Here is a 14,464-nt window from a genome sequence, read left to right as displayed (position 1 = left end):
TACTTTAGGGTAATTTAGAAAGCACAACATGCAGCTCTGTCAGTTAGTGTGTTTGTTTGTTCACCCACAATTTGATGGTTCAAGCACATAAATGGATGAGGCTTTATTAACTTAAACTCTTCTACATCTGCTATATTACTCTTGCTGTTGATTTTTCAAAGATAAGGTTAATCAAGTCTTTCTTTGTGAAATCCATGCTGACTGTGTTTTATTATTTTTCATTTCCATCTGTATTTTCTACTTTGGAGGATTACAGGATATTATCATTTTTTAATTCATTCATGGGAGGTGGGTGTCGCTGGCTGGGCCAGCATTTTTTATCCATCCCTAATTGCCTTGAGAAGGTGGTGCTGAGCTGCCTTCTTGAACCACTGTAGTCCATGTACTGCTGTTATGAAGAGAGTTCCAGGATTTTGACCCAGCAACAGTGAAGGAACGGTGATACAGTTATAATTCAGGATGGTGTGTGGCTTGGAGGGGAACTTGCAGGTTGTGGTGTTCCCATGCATCTGCTGCCCTTGTCCTTTTGGTGATAAAGGTCACTGGTTTGGAAGGTGCTGTCGAAGGAGCCTTGGCACATTGCTGCAGTGCATCTTGTGGATGGTACACACTGCTGCCACTGTGTGCCAGTGATGGAGGGCATGAAAGTTGTAAATGGGGTGCCAATCAAGCGGGCTGCTTTGTCCTGTTGAGTTTCTTGAGTATTGTTGGAGCTGCACCCAGCCAGACAAGTGGAGAGTATTCCATCACATTCCTGACTTGTGGACAGGCTTTGGGGAGTCAGGAGGTGAGTTACTTGCCGCAGGATTCCTAGTCTCTGACCTGCTCTTGTAGCCATAATATTTATATGGCTACTGCAGTTCAGTTTCTGCCCAATGCTCACCCCCAGGTTGTTGATAGTGGGGGATTCAGCGATGGTAATGCCATTGAATGTCAAAGGGAGATGGTTAGATTCTCTCTTGTTTGGGATGGTCATCGTCTGGCAGTTGTGTGGTGGGACTCTTATACATCTTTATTGCAGAGTACTCTATTGTACTGATGAGTGACTACACTTGAAAAGTCGTGAAATGCAAGTCTTGCTTTTTCCATTGTTATCAGTGTCATTGTGATCAAAAGATAGGATTCATGAGCGCAAAGTTTAAATCAATTTTGATCAAAATAATGTAAAAGCATCTATAATTTTGCACTATACTTAATAATCTCCATCTTCCTATCCTTACCAAATACAATGTCTTTGACCCTGAAATTGATTCCACAATCTCAGTCACTCAGACAATTTCAGCTCAGTTCTGATGAAAGGTCACAGATCTGAAACGTTAACTCTGTTTCTCTCTCCACAGATGCTGCCAGACCTGCTGAGTATTTCCATCATTTTCTGTTTTTATTTCAGATTTCCAGTATCTGCAGTATTTTGCTTCTGTGTTACTTTGAAAGTTAAAACTGACCCACCTGCCTACAATTCACACTGGGGTCTCCCATGAAATGATTCTGTATAATGTTGATGTAGTGAATACAGACTCCGAGCACAGAGCTTCCTGTGGGGAATTGGGGATATGAAAACCAGCAGACTCTGCAGGAATTTCCACTGGGAGCACAAATTCACAAAATCTACCTTTTATATATCGATTCATTTTGATTGTCCTTCTGGAAAATTATTTTGAAACAATTTAAACATCAACCCACAGCTCCATGACTGGGTCAATTATGAGGTCATCCTCTGACAGGTCATGTGACAGCTGGAGCCACAAGACATCAGAACCAGATTTGTGACTGGATTAAAACCCGGAATCCTGTCATAATGGCTTTTCAAATAAAGCTGTTGCTGTTTGAAAACACAGCAGTTAAACTTTCTGCCTGACCATGAGGGGAGCTAGGGAGAAATTTACAAAACTAAATCCTTTTACAAAATAGTTCAAAAACCATTCACTGAAAAATCATGTGAGGACTCATATGCAGTAGAGAAACAAGCAGAATACAGAAAGTACAGAGGAGAGCTGAAAAAGTCAAAGAGATCAGCAAGATGTATGAGAAAAGATTAGCAGGTCACATAACTGGGAACACTGAAGTCTTTTACCAAACATATGGACAGTCAATGAAAGGGTGGGTCAATTAGGAGATCCTGTGGAGGCAGAGGGTGTGGCTGAGGTACCAATTAAGTACATTTCATCTGTCATCACAAAACAAACGGATGCTGCAAATGTCACAGTAAAGGAGGAGGAAGTGGAGAATTTGGAGGGGATGAAAATAGATAAAGAGGAGACAATAACAAGGTTAGCAGTGCTCACAGTAGAAAGGTCACCCGGTCTGGATGGGCTGCATCCTGGGTTGCTGAGGGAAGTAAGGGTGGAAATAGCGGAGACACGAACCACAATCTTTCAATCCTCCTCGAATATGCGAATGATGCCAGAGGACTGGAGGATGGAGGTAAGATTGGGTAGCTCGATCTTAGTTTAACTTGACCATTTTTATAATGTATCCATTGTCATAACTAACAACGTTACGAAAGCCATTTTATAATTAACACATGACCAAAGGAACCATTTTGTGTTCAGTACTAATGTTTATATCCTGTATAATTAATGAGTAGCTACCCATCCTGAAACAGATGATTGTAAAAGTAATGAACCTTGATTGAGTTATAATTAATGAATCAATAAATATTTTAGAGAGAATGGGTTTTCATTTAAAGTTTGTTCAATCTAATTACTGTGAGTTTCTGTGTCTTTGTGGGAAAGGGCAGTTTCAGCTAAATGTATTCAAAAAATGGACTTTTCTAGGACCCCTGATAAAACCCATGGTCTGGTACATCGTGACCTTCAAGAGTCTCGATTTAATGAATAGGAAACTTGTTTCAGATCAGATTGGGAGACAGTGTGAAACCACTCCATTGTACTCATGTCTGAGATGCCGAGGATAGGTGACTGTTCGTGGAAGACGTCGTTAAGAACTAATTAAATGTACCTAGCAACAGATAGGAGCAATTATTATTTTACAAGGTGGTGTGATGGCCATCCAGGGGTTAAAAGTAGGGATCTTGTAAGGTTTCAGTGTGCAGGAACACTAGAAGCTCTCAGGGGTAAAGGCTCAGATCATCAACCAGGTTCTCCACCTGATGAGGGATCTAGACTGGACAAAGAGGACCGTGACACTCTGAGACCAAGCTCGACCAGTACGCACACCTGCTAGAGCTGCAAAGGTATATTCCCCAAGTTTGTTAAGTATAATTTTACTTTCAATTATTAAGTACTATTTTTCTCTCAATACAAGTTCTGGACTTATTAAACAATTATCCTGTTGCCTTATTGGTTAAAGTCATGCCCAAAGTGATTGTCCACAATAGACTTTCCAGAACTGAAAGATAAGTCTGCAAGGATTGCTAATTTTACAGCCCTGTTTAAAAAGAGAGATAAACCCAGGAACTGCAGACCAGTTTCTCTAATGTCGGTGGCAGGGAAACTTTTAGAGGCAATTATCCAGGAGGAAATTAATTGTCACTTGGTAGAACATGGGCTAATAAATGACAGCCAGTACAGTTTGGTTAACAGAAGATTGTGTCTGAAATAATTAATTAATTTCTTTGATGAAGTTTCACACAGAGTTGACCAGGGTGGTGAGGTTGATGGTGTGTGTCTGGACTTCAAAATTGTGTTTGAAAAAGTACCATAAAATAGACTTGTTAACAAAATTCGAGCAGATGGGATTAAAGGGACAGTGGGAGCGTGGATACAAAATTGGCTGAGGGACAGAAAGCATAAAGTAGGGTGAATGCTTGTTTTTCAGAATGGAGGGACCAATACAGTAATGTCACTGTTGTTGCAGTGTGTGCAGTGTCTGACTCTGAGCTGTCCTAGGGAGGGGGCTGTTTGTGATGTTCCTGTGGGGTGCATTATCATCAGGGTATCTCTCTGAGCTGTCACAGGGATGGGGCAGTGTGTGATATCCTTGTGCATGTCATGCAGGCCCACTGGTGTGTGGTTCCATCCTGATGCCAAGAAACAGAGCCCCATCTACGGGCAAAAAGTCTCACTTCCCTGTGGGTGTCTTGAGAGAGAAGAAGGCTTAGGGAGAAAACCTGGGCAGTAATTCCGGAGTGGAGTCCCGTAGGCGGTTACCTGTTACTTATCAGGCAGTTTTCCAGCAACTCCTGTTGCAGAGCTGTTACCAAACAGTACTGGATTTTCCCTTTCCTTTGGACAATACTAGCAATGCTGAGAGGGGGTCCTGATGTTCAGGGTCTCCATACTATTTGCCCATGAGAGGACACTCCAACTTTGTGGTTAAACATTAACACAACATGGGAAGAAACAGTTACCGATTATAAGCTCTCATTCAATTGGTGTAGAGTATGAGCACCAGGGGTTACTTCCGACAGTGGTAGAGAACATCAGATCTCATTGGATAACTACCACCTACTCCAAGCTGGGTAACCCCAGTCAGTTAGTTGCTATCCTGCCACAACCTGCTTGCTTCAATGGGTGCTTGGAGCTCAGAGAGTCATCTCTCAACAGGTGGATCGATAATCTGTGCACCAGGCCAGAAGAACTTAACAAAGAAGACACCAGTCCTTCGCATCACAAGCTGGAATCTAAGGACCATGTGTCCTGGCCTTACCGACAACCTTCTGCAGGTTGATGACACACACAAGACAGCTGTGAAGTACAAAGAACTCACAAGACTCAATGTGGACATTGCTGTTCTGCAGGAAATTAGACTCGTTCAAAGTGGATCCCTCAAAGAGAAACACTACACCTTCTTCTGGCAAGGGGAATGCCCAAGAGGCAACTCGTGAGCCTGGAGTGGGTTTCACAGTAAAAAACATGCTTCTTGCGATGAGTGACGCCACCCCCCACCCCCCCCACAGTTGGGTCAGAGACACTTCCTACTCTTCACTTGTCAACAAGCGCGGGCCCAGTTAATCTCATGTGCACCTATGTCCCGACACTCACCTCCACCCTAGATGTCAAGGATCAATTCTATGTGATACTTGACACTGCCATCAGTAGAATTCCCAGCACCGAGGGTTTGTACCTTCTGGGAGACTTCAACACAAGCTTGGGTACTGACTACAGCTTGGCCAACGAGCATAGGGCACCAGGGGCTTGGCAAGATGAACAAAAATGGACAGAGGTTGCTGGAGCTATGCTGTCAGCATGGATTCTGTGTGATGAACAGCTACTTCCAGGTCAAGCTGTGCCACAGGGTGTCCTGGAGACATCTGAGATCACGCCACTGGCACCAGCTAGACCTTATCATCACCAGACCTACCACCCTCAGCAGTGTCCTCATCACTCGCAGCTATCACAGTGCTGACTGTGACACTGATCACTCCCTGGTGTGTAACAAGGTCAGGCTTCAGACAAGGAAGCTTCACCCATCCATGAAGAAAGGTCGTCCTCAGATCAACACTCGCCGAACCACTGATCCAGAAAGGACCCAGGAGTTCCTCAACATCCTTGATCAGGCACTTTCAAACAACAATGCACTCACTGTGTATGGAAAAAGAGATGGGAGGAATGCTGACTGGTTTGAGGCTTATTGGACTGAAATAGAGTCAGTTATTGCAACTAAGAGGAGAGTCCTCATGAACTACAAACCAGTCCCGAGCAAACAAAATCTCGATGCACTCAGAGCTTCCAGAAACAGGTCTCTGCAGACTGCTCGGCCCACCTCCTTCTGGAATGTGTCTTTGCAAAGCAGGTGTGAAAAGAGATGCAGTGGTTTTTGTTGAGGTTCATCCCAATCAGCTTTGTAACACAGAAGTCTGTGCTCTGTGGGTTGTTCCCAGGGACGCACACCGAGACAAACATCAACTGCTGCTGGAGGACTATCAATTCGGTGAAAGATGCTCTTTGGTCTGCCCGAAACTTGCTGGTCTTCCAGAGCAAAGAGTTGTCCATGATCGAATGCTGCAGACTGGCACATTCCAAGGTCCAGGACTACGTGCTGAGGGACGCACGACAGCTTGGGGCAGCCGCAGCAAAGGCTCAATGGGGAAAGACCACAGTGTATGGTCCCCCCACCAAGTTGAACTGAGGGGCTGGATCCATCAGAAACCCCTCGAACTGTATTGGGAAAATTTTCATTTGCTGTAAAATGTAAAAATGTCCATGGCATGACAAATGAAATGGAAGGGTTGTGAGGCAACTCATGATTGTATTGAAGGAAACTGATCTCCCTTGTGCTGTTTGCATTTTTTGACTTGGTGCTGTTTGAAACTCTTTAGTAATGTATTTTTTACAGATTTTTATGAATAAAGTATATTTTATAAATTTAAAAAAAAACTGCTCGGCACTGCTGGTTAATCAATACTGGTTAAAACTCTGCAACAGCATACAATCTGCTGCTGAATCCGGGGATGCTGGAGGGATGTATGAAGGAATTAAGAAAGCAATGGGACCAGCAGTAACTAAATCAGCACCTTTGAAGACAAAGAGAGGGGTGATCATCACTGAACCTAACAAGCAGATGGAAAGGTGAGTGGAGCATTACCTTGAACTCTACATAACGGAGAACATTGTCATTGAAGTAGCTCTCAGCGCCATTCCAGACTTCCCTGTCATGGAGGAACTGGACAGTGAGCCCTCCATAGTGGAGCTCAACAAGGCCATTGACCGTCTTGCCAGTAGTAAAGCCCCGGGAAATGATGTTATTCCACCTGGAATCATCAAAAGTGGAAAAGCGGCTCTGCTGCAGCATCTCCATGAACTTCTGTGTCTCTGTTGGAAGGAAAGATCTGCACCTCAAAACATACGTGATGCAAATATTGTCACCTTGTCCAAAAATAAGGGGGAAATCGCAGTGACTGCAGAAATTACCGAGGCATCTGCTTGCTAAGTATTGTGGGGAAGGTCTTTGCTCACATTGCTCTGACCAGATTGAAGACCCTGGCATCACACATCTATCCTGAGTCTCAGTGCAGCTTCAGAGCTGGTAGATCGACAGTCGACATGATTTTCTCACGTCGGCAGTTACAGGAGAAGTACTGTGAACAGTACAGACCACACTACATTGTCTTTATCGACATCACCAAGGCATCGATCTTGTCAGCAGAGACGGACTCTTCAAACTGCTGTGGAAACTAGGCTGCCCTCCTGAACTCTTGGGCGTCATTTCTTTCCACGAAACATGCACAGTTCCGTCAGTTACAAAGGAGCAACATCAGACACTTTCAAGATCAGCAGTGGAGTAAAGCAGGTTGTAAGCTCCTCACAGCTCACATCTTTACAATTAGCATACTCTTCTCCATTCTGCTATTTTACACTTTCAGTGACTCAGATGGGGGATGTCCACCTGCATACCAGAGCTGACGACAAGCTGTTCAACTTGGCAAGACTGTGCGCCATGACCAAAGTGGGTAAATTCCTAGTCCGTGAGTTGCTGTTTGCTGATGACGCTGTGCTGAAATCCCATAATGAAGTTCACTTGCAGCAGCTTGTAGATCGCTTATCCCTGGCCTGCAAGGAGTTTGGACTGATGATCAGCATCAGGAAGATCAAAGTTATGGGCCAGGACGTAGAGACTCCACCTTCCATCAACATCGACAGCCTCACTTTGGAGGTTGTCAACAGCTTCACATACCTTGGATCAACAATCACCAGCAATCTGTCCCTTGATGCTGAAATCAGCACCAGGATTGTCAATGCTGCAGCTGTCATGTCAAAGTTGAGAAGACGAGTGTGAACCGACAGCAAACTGATCGAAAATATAAAGCTCTGCGTGTACCAGGCTTGTGTTCTCAGCACCCTCCTTTATAGGAGAGAAGCATCAACAACTTATGCAATTCAAGAAAAGCAGCTGAACAGCTTCCACCTCCGCTGTCTCAGATGGATATTGGGCATCTCCTGGCAGGACAGAGTGCCGAATGCAGAAGTACACCAGCGTGCAGGGATCTGCAGCATGTTTGCCCTCTTGAGTCAGCGGTGACTCTGTTGACTGGGTCATGTGTGCTGAATGGATGACGGTCGCTTTGCCAAAGACACACTCTTTGGTGAGCTTGCTATCAGCACGAGACCAACAGGTCACCCACGTCTATGATACAAGGACATCTGCAAGCGAGATCTCAAGCAGACTGAGATTGGAGTCGATGCATGGGAAGTCCTTCCTGCTGACTGGAATTCCTGGAGAAAGGCATTCAGGAAGACCATGGGAAAAGCAGAGGACAAAAGAAATGACCAGTTGGGGGCAAAGAGAGCTCAGAGGAAGGAAAAATTATCAGTCGACCTCGGGCCAATGATATTCATCTGTACCAGCTGTGGAAGGGATTGTCACTCACGAGTCGTCCTCGACAGCCACAACAAACGATGCTTAATACAGAAGTGACGTACGCCCCGGGCGTAGCCCATCGTCTTCTGAGACGGACGATTGCCTATTACTACTACAACTACAGCTACAACTACAAGAGCGGGTCATGAGGCTGGGAACTCTGTGGCGACTAACTCATCTCTTGACTCGCCAAAGACTGCCCACTACCTACAAGGCACAAGTCAGAAATGTGATGGAATACTCATGCCTGGATGAGTGCAGCTCCAACAACACTCAAGAGATTGACACCATCAGGTCAAAGCAGCCCACTTGATTGGCACCCCATCCACCACCTTAAACATTCATTCCCTCTAGCAACAGTGCAGAGTGGCAGCAGTGTGTAACATTTACAAGATGAACTGCAGCAACTTGCCAAGCCTCCTTCAACAGCACCTTCCAACCCACAAACACTACCACCTAGAAGGATAAAGGCAGCAGACGCATGGGAACATTACCACCTTCAAGTTCCCCTCCAAGTCACACACCATCCTGACTTGGCACTATACCGCCATTCCTTCACTGTTGCAGGGTCAAAAACCAGGAACACCCTCCCAAAAAGCACTGTGGAGGTGCCAGAGGATTGAACAGTGGCAAATGTGACTTGCTATTTCAACAAAGGGTGTAAGGACAATCCAGGTAACTACAGGCCAGTTAGATTAACAGCAGTGGTGAGTAAGGTTTTAGGAACAATAATTAGGGAAAAAAATCAACAGTCACTTGGAGAGATTTGAGTTAATTAAGGAGAGTGAGCATGGATTTATAAATGGGAGTTCATGCTTGACTAACTGCATTTTTTGATGAACTAACAGGAAGATTATGCAGCGAATGTTGTTGATATGGATTTTAAGAAAGGATGGATGGATGGATTAAGAATGGATGAGAAGGGGATTGAGTTTAAGAGCCGCGAGGCAATGCTGCAGCTCTATAAAGCCCTGGTTAGACTACACTTGGAATATTGTGTTCAGTTCTGGTCGCCTCATTATAGGAAGGATGTGGAAGCTTTAGAGAGGGTGCAGAGGAGATTTACCAGGATGCTGCCTGGACTGGAGGGCATGTCTTATGAAGAAAGGTTGAGGGAGCTCGGGCTTTTCTCATTGAAGCGAAGAAGGATGAGAGGTGACTTGATAGAGGTGTACCACTTGATGAGAGGCATAGATAGAGTGGATAGCCAGAGACTTTTTCGCAGGGTGGAAAGGGCTATCACCAGGGGGCATAATTTTAAGGTGATTGGCGGAAGGTTTAGGGGAGATGTCAGAGGTAGGTTCTTTACACAGAGAGTGGTGGGTGCGTGGAATGCACTGCCAGCGGTGGTAGAAGAAGCAGATACATTAGGGGCATTTAAGCGACTCTTGGATAGGTACATGGATGATAGTAGAATGAAGGGCATGTAGGTAGTTTGATCTTAGAGTAGGTTAAAGAGTCGGCACAACATCGTGGGCCGAAGGGCCTGTACTGTGCTGTACTGTTCTAAGGTACCACATAAAAGGGTGGTTAACAAAAGTGAGGTTCATGCAATAGGAGACTCCCTGTCCAATTGGATAGAAAATTGCCTTAAGGACAGAAAATAGCGAATCATAGTAAACGGTTCTTTGTCAGACTGGAGGATGTTCGACAGTGGGTGTTCTCCAATGGTCACTGCGAGAACCACTGCTTTTTCTGCTATATGTAAATGACTAGGATCTTGGAAAATAGAGTAGAATCTCAAAATATGCTGATAACACCAAACCTGGAGGAGTGGTAAATAGTGAGGATGAAATGAACTGCCTGCAACAGGACAGTGATAGGCTAGCAGAATGGGCAGACAGGTGGCAGATAGAATTTAATAGTGACTAGTGTGAGGTGATAGACTTTCGCAGAAGGGATAGGGAGAGGCAATATATACTTAATGACACAGTTCTAAAGAGTGCTAAAAATAAGGCTCTTTATAGTGTCTTGTTGGTCCAGGGGTATGGTTTTCATTTTCGATGTGTAATTGGATAGCATGTGAGAGATCCTAGTTTCTAATCCTGCATGACTCCTACTTCATTTGCATTTTTAGTTGAAGGTCATCGATTGGTTGCATCCTTACAAAAAGCGGAGTTGACTTTCACACGGAGCCTGTTTGAGGACCAGAGAACTGGATTCAAAGAGCCTGTTGACAAAATTGAAATGAACTAAATGTACAGATTGCCAAGTGTGTGTATGAAGGTGAAGCAGTAACTGAGAGCTGGATCCAAAAACAACAGGACTGGGTTCTGGTATGGAATGGAATTCTTCTGTGTTTCTGTTGTTTGTCTTGGATTAACTCATCGATTTTTTTGTTTTTCACTTTGTCGATTTGTTTGAATAATTGTGGATCCTTCTTCAGGGTGTTTTCTTTCACCAGGTAGTTCTGACCTCTGATGATGTTGATCGTAATAAGCTTCAACTCACTGATAGTTTTGGAAGTGAGCAAATTTCCTTTGCTTGAGTCTACAACATGGAACTCAGTCTGACATGAGGATCCATGGGAGGATTTGAAAGCTGCCCCAGCGTTGGTGCATACAGTTGCATCCATCCAATAAGAGACCGAGTAGAAGTGACAGTTCAGTCAGTCGAACATGAGACTTTTAATCTCAGGGTTGTGAGTTTGAGTGCCATTCTGTTTTTCCCTTTTTTTAGGCTTCATTAGCAGAGAGTACAAGGATTGTTTGACGTGAAATTCAACAACAGTATGAGAAAGTCTCACTTTGATTCAGGACTCTTATCTCTCTGCAGCATCTTGCTGCGAAGAATTGAACTTTATCTCATTTCCTTCTCAGCACAGGGTCAGTGCGGCTCAGTGGGACTTCTGGCTGTCTCCCGCTTCACAATCCATCAGTGCTGAGAAAGCAATGGGGAATATTACTCACATGTTGTATTCTGTAAACTTTTGGAAAAAATTGAATTATGTATTTACTTCCAAAACATTCATTCTCAGTTCTGGGAAAAATACAGTATATGATCGACTGTATCAGGAAGTGGGAAAAGTTAAAATATGTTGTGACCAGTGGAGAAGTGGGATGAGAATAAATAGTGCCCTTCTCTGATTTCAACTGCGCAAGCCTTTTCAATCTGGCTCTGTAGCTTAGTTGGTTACAGCACCTGTCTAGTAAATAGGAGATCCTGGGTTCAACTCCCAGCAGAGTCTTATTGCACATTTGCAGTGTGCTTTCGAAGCTTCCTTATCTTTCATTTACATTTCTGTCTTGTGAAATTTGACTTCGAATTCAAATTACATAATGAATTTCAGTCACAGGAGAAAACAGCCTTTGTGAAGGATGTGAGTTTGGAATGGCTGTTCCTCCTTGCACAGAAATTCAGTGCTGATACGCCAAAGGCAACTTCTTTGATAGAAGTTTGTTCACAGTTACATTCAACCTGGAAAACAGCTCGACATGAATCTCACTGAAGGAAAGTGTGACTGCGTTGTATGTTTCAGAGTGTTTGTGTCGTTATGTGTTGCTTTCAACCGTGACTGGGACATGACGCAAGTGGGAGGGTTGGTCCGAGGTTTGGAATATTTGTCAGTCAGGAACAAGAAAAATCAAAGGAAGCAAATAAGAAAACCTATGTCTCATGTGGTTACCGACAGACGGTGAGAAAATATTAAACTTTGTTCTATTCAATACAGCTGTGTGAACTTTGACCTGTTCTACCTTTTTATAAACAGTATTTGAAGGGTCTCGGTAACAGTATTCAGTGTTGATGAGAGTGGGGTCTGGGTGAGCATCTGCTGAGTGTGACAGGGTCAGGACTGGATGCAGGAAGTTCTCTGACAGTCTCTCACTCTCTCTCTCTCTCTGATGGGTTGAGTTGATTTTCAACTGGCAGCTGTTGGTGTTTCAATAAATGAAAGAGGTTCCCTCCACCCAATTTTTTTGAACAGACAGTGTAGTATAAGGATGTAAAGGGTTAATGCTGAAGACAGTGGGATCAACCCCTCCCACTGTCAGAGTGATGATGTAACAGTCACATGAGATGAGGTTTGGAAGAGAGAGCAGCACCAAGGATGCTAGCTTCGGAGGCTTGATGAGTGTGTACATAGTATTGTGTAAATTAGAAAAGAGTTCTTAGTTCTTCCAGCAGGAAATGTGTCCAAAAAATATTGAGAAATTCACACTTTTGTTATTCAGGAGTGGAAACACAGATATTAACTCCAAGTGACAGTTCTGGGTTCATTTAACAAAAAAAAAGGTAGAGAATAATATTACTCACTGATTGAAATCCCCCAGTGAGGAGACAGTTAAACAGGTGATCTGTTGGGGCATCATTCGATCCAAGGTTTCGGCATCATTTAATCTCCCTTTTTGGTGAAATTCTTCGTTATTTGCATCTTTTTTTAAAATCCAGCTTTGATGGGTGGGTGAAAAAACTCAGAAAAACTGAACAGTTCCATCCTTTCTTTTCTTCCTTCTTCCCACCAGTTTCTCTTTTCTGTCCCAGATCAATATAATGATGAGAATCCCAATTTAATCTGCTGTTTTATCTATTCCAATCAAAATTCAACATTCCAATCAAATCTATTTGTTATTCCACAGTGTCTCTCCATGTGTTTTATTCTGTTGTATTCTCTCACAGTCTGTTTGATGATCAATGTTACATCTCACTCTCTGTTCTGGTGAAGACCAGAAGCAGTGATATCTGTTTGCACCACCCACCAAGTCGGCCTGAAGCTGTGCCTCACCGATCATGTGGAGTTAGGAACATAGGAACATAGGAGCAGGAGTCGGCCATTCAGCCCATCGAGCCTGCCCCACCATTCAATATGATCATGGCTGATCATCCACTTCAATGCCTATTTCCCCACACTTTCCTAATATTCCCTTATGTCATTTGTATTTAGAAATCTGTCAATCTCTGCTTTAAACATACTCAATGACTGAGCTTCCATAGCCCTCTGGGGTAAAGAATTCCAAAGATTCACAACCTTCTGAGTAACAACATTTCTCCTCATCTCTGTCCTAAGTGGTTTCATCCTTATTTTGAAATTGCACCCTCTGGTTTTCGACTCCCCAACCAGGAGAAACATCTTAGCTGCATCTACCCTGACTGTCCTTTAAGTATTTTGTGGGTTTCAATGGGATCACCTCTCATTCTTTGAAACTCCAGAGAATACAGCCCGTTTCCCCAATCTCTCTTCATAGGACATTCGCACCATCCCAGGAACAAGTCTGATTAACCTTTGTTGCACTCCCTCTGTGGCAATAATATCCTTCCTAAGGTAAGGAGACCAAAACTGCACACAGTACTCCAAGTGCGGTCTAAGCAAGTTTCTTTCCAATTGAAGCAAGAATTCACTATTCCTGTACTCAAATCCTCTTGTGATAAAGGCTAACATACCAATAGCCTTCCTAATTGCTTGCTGCACCTGCATGTTAGCTTTCAGTGACTTATTGACATGGACACCCAGATCACCCTTATATTCTGTACCTCAGTTAATAAAGGAAAGGATTCCATATACCAGCTGAACCACCTTATTGACCTGTCCTGCTACTTCAGGGATCTGTGGACATTCACTCCAACGTCTCTCACTTCCTCGACACCATTCAGTGTTCTCCCGTTAATTGTGTATTCCTTTGCCTTTTTTGACGTCTGCTCTCGTTGTTCCCTGCTCTCCGAGTGAAATCTTTCTCCCTCTCCTGGGCTCTTTATGCTCCGCTTCGCTTTCACTGTTTCCCTCTCTCTTAATGTATCAATATTTGTTTGCCTTGTGTTTAATTTAAAATATGGATTAACTGTATTTTACAGTTGTAGGTTTTATTTGGTAGTCCTGTACAAGTTGTGGATTGGTATTTAATATTCAGTTCTGTGAAAACGATTGTGAATGAAAATATAACTTTCAATCTTATACATGGGCTGGTCTGCAAGCTCCAAGTCCTTCATTTTGTAGTAATGGAATTGATACTGTATCTTTCAGTCTTAATCTCTGTGGGATTTTTGAACTGGTATGTAATGCATAACATGGTCTAACGTCTGATGTACATTATGGGATTCATCGGAAATAGGGGCATTCGGCCATTCAGCCCATCGAGCCTGCTCCACCATTCAAACAGATTGTGGCTGATCATCTACCTCTATGCCATAATCTATCGATTTCTGTCTTGAATATGTTCAATGATTGAGCCTCCACAGCCTTCTGGGATAAAGAATTCCACAGATTTCC

At 43.6% G+C, this 14,464-nt stretch overlaps 1 non-coding gene across 1 annotated transcript; it reads left to right on the top strand.

The window, feature by feature from the left end:
• The first annotated feature begins 11,375 nt into the window (after window positions 1-11,375).
• trnat-agu (transfer RNA threonine (anticodon AGU)) lies at window positions 11,376-11,449 on the top strand. Its single transcript has one exon. It is a non-coding gene; the product is annotated as a tRNA-Thr (tRNA).
• Window positions 11,450-14,464: the final 3,015 nt, after the last annotated feature.

Source organism: Heterodontus francisci, unplaced genomic scaffold (genome assembly GCF_036365525.1).
Source record: "Heterodontus francisci isolate sHetFra1 unplaced genomic scaffold, sHetFra1.hap1 HAP1_SCAFFOLD_43, whole genome shotgun sequence".
In the NCBI taxonomy this organism is placed as follows: Eukaryota; Metazoa; Chordata; class Chondrichthyes; order Heterodontiformes; family Heterodontidae; genus Heterodontus; species Heterodontus francisci.
Note: the sequence above shows the minus strand (reverse complement) of the source record. Positions and strands in the feature narration are given on the sequence as shown.